Here is a 13,475-nt window from a genome sequence, read left to right as displayed (position 1 = left end):
TATCTCTTCACCTTCTATCTCATTTATTTCTATTTTATCTTTAGTGTTAAGGTCTATTGATGTGTCCGTATCTGTATTTTTATTTACGAATTCTTGTTATAAAATCAAAAAGTTGTTTATTTGTTTGTCATTAGCAAATATTTGTCAGTTCTTCAAATCATCTGGGATTGCAGATCTATGCCTTACTTCAACAATGTATTGATAGTTAGGCTAAAAGGGTAACTTGCAGGTGCTGGCAAACATTGCTAAAATATGGGCCTGCATATTATGTTTTCTAGGAATTACAATAACTTTGGTTTCTAAGAAAGTGTTTAGTATTTCTACAATGGTTCCTCTGTAACAACTTAATCAAGGGTCTTTGGTCATATATACAACATTAATTTGTTTTATCACTAATTCAAATTCTCCCATGACAGAAACTCTTATATCTCCTAGCTTCCTAACTAATTTAAGAGCTAGAAGTAGTTCTTCATACTCAACCATATTGTTAGTACATTTAAAATTTAGTCTGTATGCATGGCCTTCTAAATAGTCATTCTCTAGATTGTATATCCAAACTCTTAATCCGGCTCCAAACTTATTGACTGACCCATCAAACTCAAGATGCCACAATATCTCATGTTCATAATTAGTATCATTTGTTTCCACCAAATTTTCCTCAACTTTACTACCTTGTTTAATGGGAAGTTCTAAAGCTTGGACAATTTCCTTTTTTTCTCAAATTGCTAATTTTTTTTGGTTCTATATCAACACTGTCTAAAAGAGTTCCTTGTGTTTCATTAGTATTATACAAAATAAAGGAATCAATGTCTGAATGTACAGAGTAGATAGGAAAGTTTTGAGGCCAATCCTGGCTACTCACCATGTATTTCAATAAAGTTTCTCTATACAACTTCTTGGGTTGTCCAAAAACAGAAATTTTTTTGCATATGACATATCGAGTTGTAGAGATCCCTGAAGTTTGGCTCCCCATAACTTGGATAACAACATGCCATACTTTGGCGGGATGTTAGCAACTACAATATCCATAAGGATGCTTTTGGCATGATATTGAACTAAGGTAACACAGAGGTATTTAATAAACCGCATAAACTTTACTTGACTTGAGTTAAATGATAGTAAGTCCTTGTAAGGTTTTTTAATGTCTAGGTTCAATTTTTCCATTACTGGTTTGGGCATTAAGTTGTTGGAGGCACCAGAATCCAACATTCCATTATGAAGAATTTTGTCATGGATGCCAAGGCTAATATAGAAAGGTGGTATCCCTCCTTCTCGTGATTTTCGATTGACATTTGGACCAAATATAAGTTCATGTTGGTCATCAAACAGGTTAACAGAATATTCATTTTCTGCAAGGTTCAGGGTCTGGTTTATCTGTGTTTTGTAGGTTTCATTCTTGATTAAATATATCAAAGGGACTAAAATATTTAGCTTAGCTACCTTCACTCCCAAATTAAAAGGCAATGGGGCTTTCTCTATTTGAGGGTTTGTATTTTTGACAGTAGGGATTTGAGTGGGATGGTCTTCTTTTCCTTTATTGGGGACTTCTTTTTGTGAATTTTCCAATCTAGTATTTTGAGGTGTTCCCACTGGTTTTTTGGGGGAAGTTGAAGAAGAGGGCTGATCATTAAAAGGTTGATGAGGGGTAATATCTTCAATGGTAGGACCAGAAGAATTATGGTTTTGTACGGGGAGAATCTGGAGGATTTTAGAAACTGGGGCTTCTTTGATTTTCTTTGGTTGGTTTGGCACTGTTTTCTTGGTTTGGTCAGAGATATTAGAATTCTTTTTATGCCTTAGGTTATATTGCTTATGTACTTCAAAGATGGAAAAATCATAACCTTTTTTATAGTCAAATGACTCTACATACTGGATTTGCAATTGCTGCAACATATGCAATTCCTGATCATCTTGGGTCAAAAAAACAATACCTTCATCATCTAATCCCATCAAGTTAATCTGTGTGTCTTGCTCTGGGTCTTCAAGTGGGATGTTTCTATATAATTTTCTTGGAAAGGATGTCTTATATTCCGATTGGTTCCATTTTTTCCAAGTATTTTGGTTTTGGCTTTTCCTAAAGTTTGGGTTTATAACTAGAGATGCCTATTTATTATCCCACTGATGTTTCCTCTCTATATTCTCTATTCTATCCATTAACATTTCCATGCCTTTTGCTAAGCTATCTATTCTAATGTCAGAAGGTGAAGGCTCATCTTTAGCTAATCCTCTTCTTTCATTCCTAACTCTATCTCCTTTAGCTAGTAAATTAGCCTCTACACTTACTACTACACTTTGCATATCCTCTAGGGTTGGGGGGTTTTTTTCCTTGAGCTGGAATGCCATCTCTGTGTTAAAACCATCAGGGAAATTTATTAATGCTAAGTCATGTGGGGGTCTAAGATTAACTGGAATTGCATTGCATATATTGTTAAATACAATGAAATAATCTTGAACAGTTTCATTGGGTCCTCTCCTAATATTTTCATATTCAAAAAGAATCTGTAGAGGATTATTTTTCTTTTCCCATATATTCAAAAATTGTTCTTGAAATACTTCTAAACTATCAATACTATTATCAAGCAGTGATCTAAACCATTTTCTAATATCACCAGCTAGATTCTAAGTGAATAATCTCATTTGGACATCCACAATATCAATTTCATGAAGTTCAAAGTAGTCTGTCATTTTATTAACATGGTGTTGTGCAGTGTAGTGTCCTATGCCATCAAATTGGACGATTTTACTCTGGTAGTCTACTGGCATGGCACCAAGTGGGGCATGTAAGACAAGGGGAGAATATCTATTTGCCATGGCTATAAGCTGGGATGAGTTAAAATGTGGGGTTGAAGCACTAGAAGATGATGCAGTAGTGGAGGATGAACTAAGACCAATAGGTGGTACCTGGGATATGATAGGTTGGTAAGGGAGTGAGGGTATGAATGGAGGTGGGGAATGAACTTCAGAGGTTGAAGGGAATAATGGTGAACTAATAGTAGTGGATATTGGTTCAGAAAGCTTAAGGTTCCTAGCAGTAGTAAGGGATGACTGTGGGGAATTTAGAATACATTGATCAATTGACTGATTGGTCTTTTGGACTTCGAGGTCAGCAATAAATCTGGATCTAAAACAATTTCATCAAGTGCACTTTCAGACCTTGTTCTAAATAGGGAAATATCAAATGGCACGTCGAAGGGAAAGTCTTCTAAAAACAACCACTCATCAGGACATGAATCGGCTTTGATTAAAGGTGTTTGACTGATCAAACATTCTTCTCTTTTGGTTCTTCTCGAAATTAGGTTGGGATTATCAACTACTAGGGCAAGGTTTGGATCTAGATTAGCTCTAGTGTTGTGAGTTCTCCTTGAAGCCAGAATTTCAAGCTTTTTCTAATTACTTTCTTTTTGTGAGATTTTGTAAATAACTTCTAATAAACCCTTTAAGAGGCTTGAAAGAAAGATTTAAAATTTTCTTAAATGTTTATTTAGACTGGGTTCAATCCCCATTATGGTCACCACTATGTTATCACTCAGAATTTTCCTTAGAAGTTATCAAAAGAAGGAAGAAACCAAGGTAACCATAAGCCAATCTTTTAAGTATAAGCTCTAGCCAACCTATGACTCAGATAGGGCTCTCCATATAATTTAGCTTTGTTTCTTATGGGATTTTAGGTTAGTTCTTAATGTTCTTTGGGGTTTTTGTTTTGATTTGATGGTTGGGTGGTGGAATTCTTAGAGTAGATGGATAGAGCTAAGTCTTCAAACCATTGGGCTATGGAGTCAACAAATGGGTAGCGGGACTAGACCAATTCATTAAAGGGAATGTTCATAGGGTAGGCTAGTAGAGAAAAATGCAAATCTTTTAGGCGTAATGGGGGAAGTAAATCCAACTAGGGTAAAAGGGCACTCAAGAATCCTTAGATCAGGATCAGAATGGAGAACAAAGGATAATCATGAATAAAGGGCAATTAAGAATCCTTTTCTATAGATCACAAGAAGTCACCTAAACTAAGGAGCAATCGAGAGTTCCTTAACTTAGATTTGTGCAGAAAACATATAATAATGCATAATAGTCAAGTCAGAGTGCATTTAAGAAATTTCTAAAATATCACTCCATGTTATAACATTTATATTTTTAGAGATACATAAAGATTATGTAAAAAAACTTCAAGAAAAACAACATTGAACTTGAGAGAATACTTATTTGTATTTCTCTTTACACAAGAATCCTCTAAAATATCTGGTCTTTATTCCTTGATCCAGTAAGCCAATCCAGTCATTGATACAATAGAATTTCTGATTTGAGAGAAAAAGTCTATAGAAATTTTTTGGAATCCACACTACATACTTCGAATTGTGAATTATTTATACAAAAAATTATTACAAAATATCTCCAAACAAATTTGAGATTTATTCTAGGAAATACAAATATGTTCTAGAAAGAAGATAGAGACAGCTATTGAACTATTTCTTGCTGTCCCTTTAATTATGGTTGTGATGGCCTTTTGTGGTTGAGGTGTAGCCCTTTATGCTAGCTGATAGTTGTGGCATTTTTACGCTGGAGCCTTCTTTACTTTGATATTTCATTTGATACTCTTTTCCCTACTACTCTTTGACCATATTGTGTTGCTTTTACCTATTTTACTCTACTGCCTTCATTTTTACTGCATAGTAACTTTCAGTTGTTTATTTATCATAGTAAATCTATCATTGTCTCCCACCATTTCACACTTGGTAATTTCACATTTACCATTCTCCTGTAGATCTCATCAACCTCGGTATATTTAGAAAAATTTGGCTTGTTGAGGAACAAATGTTTTACCTCATGCTCAAGGAAAAACAAGTTCTCAAATGTGTCATATAATACCTTCCCCATTGTCAAGGCTTTAATGGATGAAGAGCTGGCTTGTTCGTTGGCCAACTGTTTGAGTCTGTTGCCATAATCCAATTGTGTAATGAGTTTATTATTGATGACCATAGGACTGGGCAGACCCTTCTCCCTCAAAATCTGAAACTTAGCCATGAACCTACCAATGGCTACCTGCATGTTGCGGCACTTTTCTTCCCAATTAAGCATAAGCTTCCTTTTTGAAAGGACCTTTATTATTTCTAGAATGGTGGCAATTATGTCTTCAATGTTCATCTCATGTAGCTCATATCTATTTTTCTATTGAGGAAATGGATGAGTCTATTTGCATCCTCAGGTTTGTTTCCCAATTCCTCCTTCACTTTCTGGACAGCTTCAGTAGCTATCTTTATTAGGTTTGTTTGCTCAAAGATAACTTGGATTGATGGCCAAAAATCATTCCCAGAGTCAATGATATTTTCCCACAGCATTTCCTTGGTTTGTCCAAGTGGTTTCTCAAGTGTCAAATCCTTTTCCAGGATTTTGATCCTCTCACCCATTCTCTAGGCCCTTTGTCTTTCCTCTTTCTGCTAGAGTTGGGCAAGTTTGCAGTTAGTTTCCAGACTTGCCACCTTTTCCTTCAATATTTTCATCTTTGTAGCCTGGATAGACATATCTTCCATGGAATTCACAAGTTTTGCTGCTTTGTCCCCTGGTGCTCCTGCTGCTGTAGTAGATTTTGTTGTTACTGGCAATGTTGTTGTAGGTGGAGCTATGGGTGCCGGTGATGCTGCCAGTGTAGAAGGAACTGTTGTGGATACCCTCGGTATGACACTTCTGGAAGTTGTGGCCAAGTCACGTTACTTCAACTGAATTAAAGTGTCCAACTCCTTCTCTGTTTCTTTGAGTCGATCATTCAGCTTCAGGACCATGCCCATGAGCTCTTCATGTCCTTGCTGGGCTTCCAGAACCTCTAATGTTTGTGGTTGATGCAGTTGGGGTATCTTTAGCTGCTTCTTGAGTGTAGCAATATCATCATTTTTCTTCTTAATTATTTTCTCTATGGCTTTTATATCCTTGGGATCATGTCCCAATTCAATTACTAAGTCCTCTAAGGACTTGATTCTTGTGTCCTTGGCTTGTGAGGAGGCCTTTTCCAACTGGAATTGTGGAGATATGTTGTTTAAGAGATTTTGTAGTTAGTGGGAGGCTATGGCCTTTCCAGTCAAAGTCGAGTATATCATCTCCCATGTTTGCTTGTGTAGCTCAATCTGGTTTATGGGATGGATATCCCTTGCTAGCACTTCAAAATCTACTTTCTTGAAATCTAAGGCTAACATTAGCCTTGTTTCATTGGTAGGGGTCATCTTCAAGTACTTGGCATAAGTTTGGACCTTAAGCTTCTCATTCCTTGCTTTTATTTCTCTATAGCTTTCCTTGATGTCTTGGTCTTTGTCAGCAGCCATTCTGAAGGAATATACCTCAAGTCTGAGCTGCCTTTCCAACCCTTGGGTATGTGATGTAGAAGGTGTACCTTCTGATGGGGTGATGGGCCTGCTCCTGTTTCCTTCTATGCTGGTGACTTCTGTTGTCTCCTCTGTGTATTCCTTTTCAGAGACAGGATTCATTCTCCATCTTTTTGTTTGGCTTTTATCTGCATAAGTCTATGAAGTAGCCCTTGCTAATATGGTGGCCTCATCCCTACTTCTTTTTACGCTCTTCTCCTCATTTAGAGGAGTTTGCACAACTGAGGGGCTACTCATAGTTGTCTCTTGTTTACTTGATTTCTCTGGCCTATCTAATTGTTCTGGCCTATTTGACTGCTTTGGCACCTGCAGGAAAGAACCCTCATCAATTCATTTTTCAAGATCGATTAGAGCATTCTCTATGTCTATTCTGATATTGTCTTGATCAACTAGGGTTCCTTCCACCCATTCTAATTAGATAGCATAGGCTTCAATCTTAGGTATGGGATGGTGAATAAAAGGTCCTAGCTTGACCTTTTGCCTCTTCTTGGTGATGAATTCCAAAGGGTCATATCTCCAAAAAAAACTTCTTTAGAACTTCATCTTCTATAGTATCAACCCTGTCTCTATCCCAGCCTCCCTAGAGTTACATATGAAGGGGCCTAGTTGGTCTTTTATTTTGAAATTGGCCTTCTTCTTGGCATTTACAAAGTTTATCTCATCTGCATTGATCATTTTCCTGTAATATTCTAATGCAAACAACCTCATAGGGAGGTATATTGGCAATTTGTATGGTGAAAGCATGCAACCATATATCCTGATTTCTATGTGGTTCTGGTAAAGGTACCAGTCATCCACTTTGGTTTGCTTTGACAATGGAAGGACTCTTTTTATTTCTGGACCGATTCTTGGAGGAGGGTTTCTAGTGAACATTGTCATAATTGGATGTACAAATAAGTCAATAAAGTCTGGATAAGAGTATGGAGACTGATACTCGTGGATTAATAGGGTCCAAAAAATGACTGACCTTAGTTGACCCTTGGTTTCAAGTTTTTGTAGGGTGGATGGGAACTTATCAAATTGATAATATAAGAACATATGGTATAACACTGAAGAGTATTTGAAGACCCTTTCATTTTCCATTATTCTGAACTTCTCATGCATCCTATCAGCGACGAATGTGGAAAAGTCGTAAATGGTTACAAGAGTCTATCCTGGGTTGTAGATGGACATGAAAGCTAGGATAATTTCATCAATATACTCACTTGTGGAGTAACCCAAAACACAAGACATCATGGCTCCCGAAGGGGAAAATATGGTTCCTACATATGGAGGGAGGTTGTTAGGGATGTGCTTTTCTTCTACGATGAAGGTTTGGAACAGTTGAGCCAATCTGGTAGACCTGAGTTTGGGGTATTAGTCCAATAGGTCTCCAATTGAGAGGGGAGTGAGGTTTGGTCTTGGTTGTAGCTACAACATTTCATTGATGGATTCGGCGGTAATGGTGAAAAGGACCTTCTAATCATGAGACATGATGGTTCTGTGACTAGGGATGTAGCAAGCATAGCACATATGCACAATTTCGGGAAAAATGTGGACTTGGGGGAACTGGTACTTGGACAAATTTGATTCCCAGAGGCCAATTTCATCAGCATGGTTCAAGAACTTGTCCCTACTTTGGCAATGAACTTTGAGCAGGTGCTATATGATAGTGGTATCTTTTATCTATAAGTCTCTGTCAGCCTGGGGAAGGTGGTCTAGGTCTAAATGAGGTGTAGTGATGGGTCTCATATCCATTGCAATTGGGGCAACCATACTCAGTTCTTGTGGATTTGAATGTGGGGAGGGATTCATAGTTTTTAGGGCAATAGTGTTCCGTAGTGGTTTATGGTTCAATCTCCTGATTATTTTTAATTAATTTTTAACTTAACTAAAACACTCAACAACTAGTTACTTTGAAATTGACAGGGTATTCAGTGAATTCTGGTTTAAATACCTGGAACTGGGGTGAATTGGCTCTGAGTAGGGTGGTTGGCAATTACAAGTGCTCGAATGGGCTTTGTATAGGCTGCAAGTCCAAATAGGTTGTCTGCGGCGTCTTTGGAGTGAAATTGTACGTGGGTTAATGACTTCAATATTTGCAGGTGTTATGCATGCGTATAGAGGCTTGCAGATGAAATTTCAACGCAAATAAACAATTTTGGGGCTTTTGGCTTTCATATGCAAAAGTTATTTTTTGGTGGGTATGGGGTGAATAGTGGCTAACTTTTCGCATAGAGGGAGGACACTAAGCAGTTTATTTCACACTGCTTTTGGGTGCTCGATGGTATTTGGGAGGGGCCACCCAATTCCACTCATTGGATGACATGTAGCACTAGGGGCTAGGGGGAAACCACTTTATCGAGTGGGTAAAGGACAGACATCATGTTGGCCCGATATGGATAAGGGCTGTCAAATGAGGAGGGGGGATGATGGCACGCTGATCGGGTGGAGAAGCTATGCAGAGGCTAGTGGGGGGCCCGGCGGGCACTTAATTACGACAGTATCAGGGTTAATAATGGCTTAAAGTGAGATTAGGCCATTGGGATAATTAACGGAGGATTAAAAATGGGGCTTAATTAACTTGATCGCAGATCGACCAGTTAAAGGTTTTGGTTAGGTTTTAGATGAAAATCTTAGTTTATAATTAAACTAGGGTGTATGGTTAACTAATAAATAGGAGTTAAATATATACAGGAAATTGGGTTTTTATTGGGATTTACTATAATAAAGTTAGTCATTAATATGAAAAATGGGCGGAAAATGGAAAAACACTAAGAAAAATGCTTTTTTCATGAATTAAAAGTTTCCACATATTTACATTAATACGTAGGGTAAAACATTTTTGTGGGCTTTTGGTATGAAAAGTATTTTATATGGGGAGAGAATTGCTTTTTCCTAGGCGAAAAGTGTTTTAACCTTAGGAAAGGATTATTATTAGGAAAATGAATGAACTAAAGGGGGAGTGAACTTTTATGAGTAGAGTGTAGTACTTGATATCCATAAGTCTTTAAGCCGAGGGTCTGGTCCCTCCAAAAGTCAGAGAAATGCTTTGAGCCTCTTTGACATAAAGGTTTTTAAGTACTTTGAACTTTATTATCGGAAATTAGTTAAGTAAAGAGGTGAAATGAATGGGGGAGGTTAATTAGTTGACTCTGAAATCCATTTGCATGCTTGATTGTCAATTCATATTTGGAACATATGATGAGAAATTAAAAATGTGCCTTTTGTCTAATCAATCACCATACTTCTACAACCTTTCTTCTACTTACCCATCTACTCATTCTACTATTTTTTCTTCACTTTATTAGGGTGCATTTAAGCTAGCAAACCCTTATCAATATTTTCTTTTCTTTACATAGAAAACTATCTAAGTCAAACCTTATTTCATCCATGGGCTTAGTTTAAACAGTTGAGCTCCTTTATTTACTCTACCTATCTAATTATCAACCACGATTACACTATTTGGTCAGATTTTATTCTCTATCTATAGACATGAAATTGAAAACATGAAATAGCCAAGTTTAAACATTTTGACTATTCATGGATTGTAGGATAAATGACAAGCTGCACATAATCATTCATTAAACATAAAAAGTAAATAGTAGTGGAATTTTGACTTTCACACTTTCATGGTCTTTTTGTTTTCTTGAGGTTCATATTTTTCATTTTTTTTTGTGACCTATTTTCATTCTTTTTGTCCTTTGATTATCTTTTAGGACATACCCTCTTTACATTTTTATTTTTATTTTTTTAATATGGAAAACATTTGCAAAAAGCAAAGGTATGTACAATAGTATAAGGCTTAACCTTAGTTAATCAAAATTATGACTCCTATTGGTATAGGAACCTAACAGTGCCTACATCCACCATTCTGTTTGAGAGTAACGGGTCATGGGTTTTTGTGGACAACTTTGGTCGACCCTCACTTCCCCAGCTGACAATCAGTAATACACCATTGATTGGAAACCCCACTATCCAAACTGTGTCAAATCTAAGCAACTTAGTTACACCTAACATGAGTGGAACCTAGTACATACCGGTTTCTGCCCCTTTTGTGTCTGTTCCTAGACCTTTAGTTAGTGCTCAAAATTGTGTTGTTAGTGTGGGTCCCTTCAGTAATCCCTTTGGTTGGAATCCTTTGTTTAGTTCAGACCCCCAAGTTCAAATGCTAGGGGGCATTGTTCGCAACATGTACATAATGGCAGGGGAATTATGGTTCCCCCTCTATTTATAGGACAAGCTGGATATTCATTGATTGACATCAATCCTCCACATGTCAGTCAAGTGCCAAAAACCAACTATGTGGCTAGTGGTATCCCTCAACCCGATCTCTCTCAATCTATTTGGGCACCTCATTCTCAACCTCAAGTGAGTCAAGGGGGAAATTATTATCCTAGGGGCATGTATAGTCCAAGGACTATCTAACCTTGACATCCATTTTTCCATATATTTCTCCCTTTTTCCTATACTTATCACCTAAATAATGCAATAGACACAAGGTTTTGTTGAAGGTAAGCATTTACATGTCTTCTTCTTCATGTTTGTCTATATACCTTATTTCTTTGTCAAATTATGCATTTGACTATGGAATTGGTCTGTTTCTACAGCTAATCCAGATTTCTGTAGCTGCCTCCATTGTTCGCAGGGTTAGAAGCTCCAGCTCAGTGAAGAAAGATACAAATGGATAAGGAATAGTCCCCTCATGGATTCCTTCCTATTCCCTTGAACCAATTCATCAAGAAGGTCGCATGATAACACGGTCAAGCCCAAAGTCAAATGCAAGATTATCGCTAGGACAAAATCCAAGTTTCAACTAAATTTTATCGATTTGCTTTTCCGAATAGAAAATTGATTGTTTAGCAATATAGTTTGATCGAAATAAAGATATTTAGTATTGAAATGCTCATACTGTTATGCTGAATAATTATTATAAAAACTATGGTTGCTCTGTCTTTTGGGTGCGCACTGATTTATGTAATTTTTTAGAACAGTTTGTTAAGATTCATTTTGCAAGTAATATACTTGGTATTATGTTTGCTATACATTGTGTTGATTGAAGATTGTCCACCGATTCGTGGAGGGCCCCTACCACCAGTAACTGGTATTTAACCGATTGCACTTAGATCTCTTTCATTACATAAATACTTTGTTTTGTGTGAACAAATGCAGTATGATGAGTTCACCATTGAATCATTGTATGCATAAGCAATTTCCTTTGCTTTATACCAAGTTTAAATCTGCCTTTTGATTTTATTTTTATCTGGTATAGTGTGGTCCTTTTCATTTTCTTTCTATTAAGTCTTGGCATTATGTTTTTTGGTATGGCTGTATGTTACAGATGTTGTACTTGATGGCAACTCCCGTGGCAAGGCTCTCAGTTTGTTGGAAATTAAGAAGGACGCAGGAAACCAGTTCAGAAGGTGCGTACCCGCAGGTACACCATGCAGGGTCCGCGTCCAAAGACGCAGGCCAGCCGTTCAGGGGGTGCGTCCACCCAGTGCACACATTTCAAGGCAGAGAAAAGAACGTGGGGGTTTCTTGTGTGGTATCTAGCCGACGGTTTTGTGTTTCTATGGTGTCGGCTCGTGGTATTGTTCCATGCTTTGAGGAGGAGCTTGCTTATATAAAGCAAAGGAGATCATTTGGTTTTAGCAATGTCTTTGGTGGAATATCTTATGGGGTGAGATCTGGTCTAGATCTAAAAGGCGAATCTACTGAAGGACTGAGATCTCTTTGGCGCAAGATCAGATCTGTAGATCTGACTGTTTGGGTTTCACTTAAAGTCTTGAAATCATTCATATCTGAAGGGACGCAGGCACAGTGAAAGGCAAGGGCGCCGGGACGCAGTTCAGTAGGAGGAGATCTATGTGGGGACGCAGGGTAGATGAAGTTCAGGTGCATTCAGGACGTCGTTCAGTAACTGGAAGATCTGCGTGGGGACGCAGGGCGACCAAGGTTCAGGTGTGTCCCTGAAGCAGCAGGACGCGGCGCGATAGTATTTTTGGGTGCGTCCCTGCAGCAACAGGACGCGGCGCGATAGTGTTTTTGGGTGCGTCCCTGAAGCAACAGGATGCAGAGCAGTTGAAGGAACAGTGCGTGGGCACGCAGCGCAGCAGAAGGATATCTGCGGGTGGTCGCAGGAAAGCAGAAGGTGAACTGCATCTGTACGCAGGCCACAGAAGGGAAAACTGCGTCTCTGTCTTAAGATGTTTTGTTGATTATATTTTTCTGTTGATAAGGTGTTCTGGGTTAATTCTATTATTTCTGATCTGATAACTGTAGTAGACAGTAACTGTTATGTGCTTGATGATCATTTGATGCTTTATGAAAAGAAGTAGGGGGTTGTAGCTCCCTTCCAGGAAAGACTGGAAAATAAGAAAGAGAGAGAGAGTTGTAGCTCTCTGCAGGTTGCAGCCTGCGTACTGGTAAAGGACTGCACCAGTACAAAATCATTGTAAAAGGAGTTTCTAATTTGAAAGAAGATAGAGACATATTGCAGCAGGTGGTTTTCACCCACATTGGGTTTCCACCTTACATCTTGTGTTCTTTGGTGTGACTATCTGTTTTCTTTGCTCATGATTTTATGGTACTGACATGAAAAATAATTCAAAGATCAAATAAGGAAGATTTATTTAATTGCTAGATAATACTGATTCACCCCCCCTCTCAGTATTATTTCCAACAATTGGTATCAGAGCAGGTCCTTCAGAGAAGCTTGATCGCTTGAAGGTAGATCGTTCATCATGAGCAACTACGAGAGAGAAGCATCAATCAGGCCACCGTTTTTTGATGGGACAAACTTCAATTATTGGAAGGTAAGAGTTACTGCATATCTTCAATCTCTTGGTACAGAAGTTTGGGACATTGTAGAAACAGGCTATGATTTTCCTTCAGCTACTCCTACAGATCCAGCTGAGAAAAAGAAGTATGAAACAAATGCAAAAGCAGTCAGTACTCTATTAGGAAGTATATCCCAAACGGAATTCATGAAGGTAATGCACTTCAAATCAGCAAAAGAGATATGGGACAAAATGGTCACAAGCTATGAAGGTGATGAACAGGTAAAGCGAGCTAAACTTCAAACTCTCAGGATTCAGTATGAGACTCTCAAGATGTATAATGATG

The sequence above is a fragment of the Pinus tabuliformis genome, chromosome 5_1, assembly GCF_031772625.1.
Source record: "Pinus tabuliformis cultivar Carrire ecotype Pingquan chromosome 5_1, CPIR1, whole genome shotgun sequence".
Lineage (NCBI taxonomy): Eukaryota > Viridiplantae > Streptophyta > Pinopsida > Pinales > Pinaceae > Pinus > Pinus tabuliformis.
Note: the sequence above shows the minus strand (reverse complement) of the source record.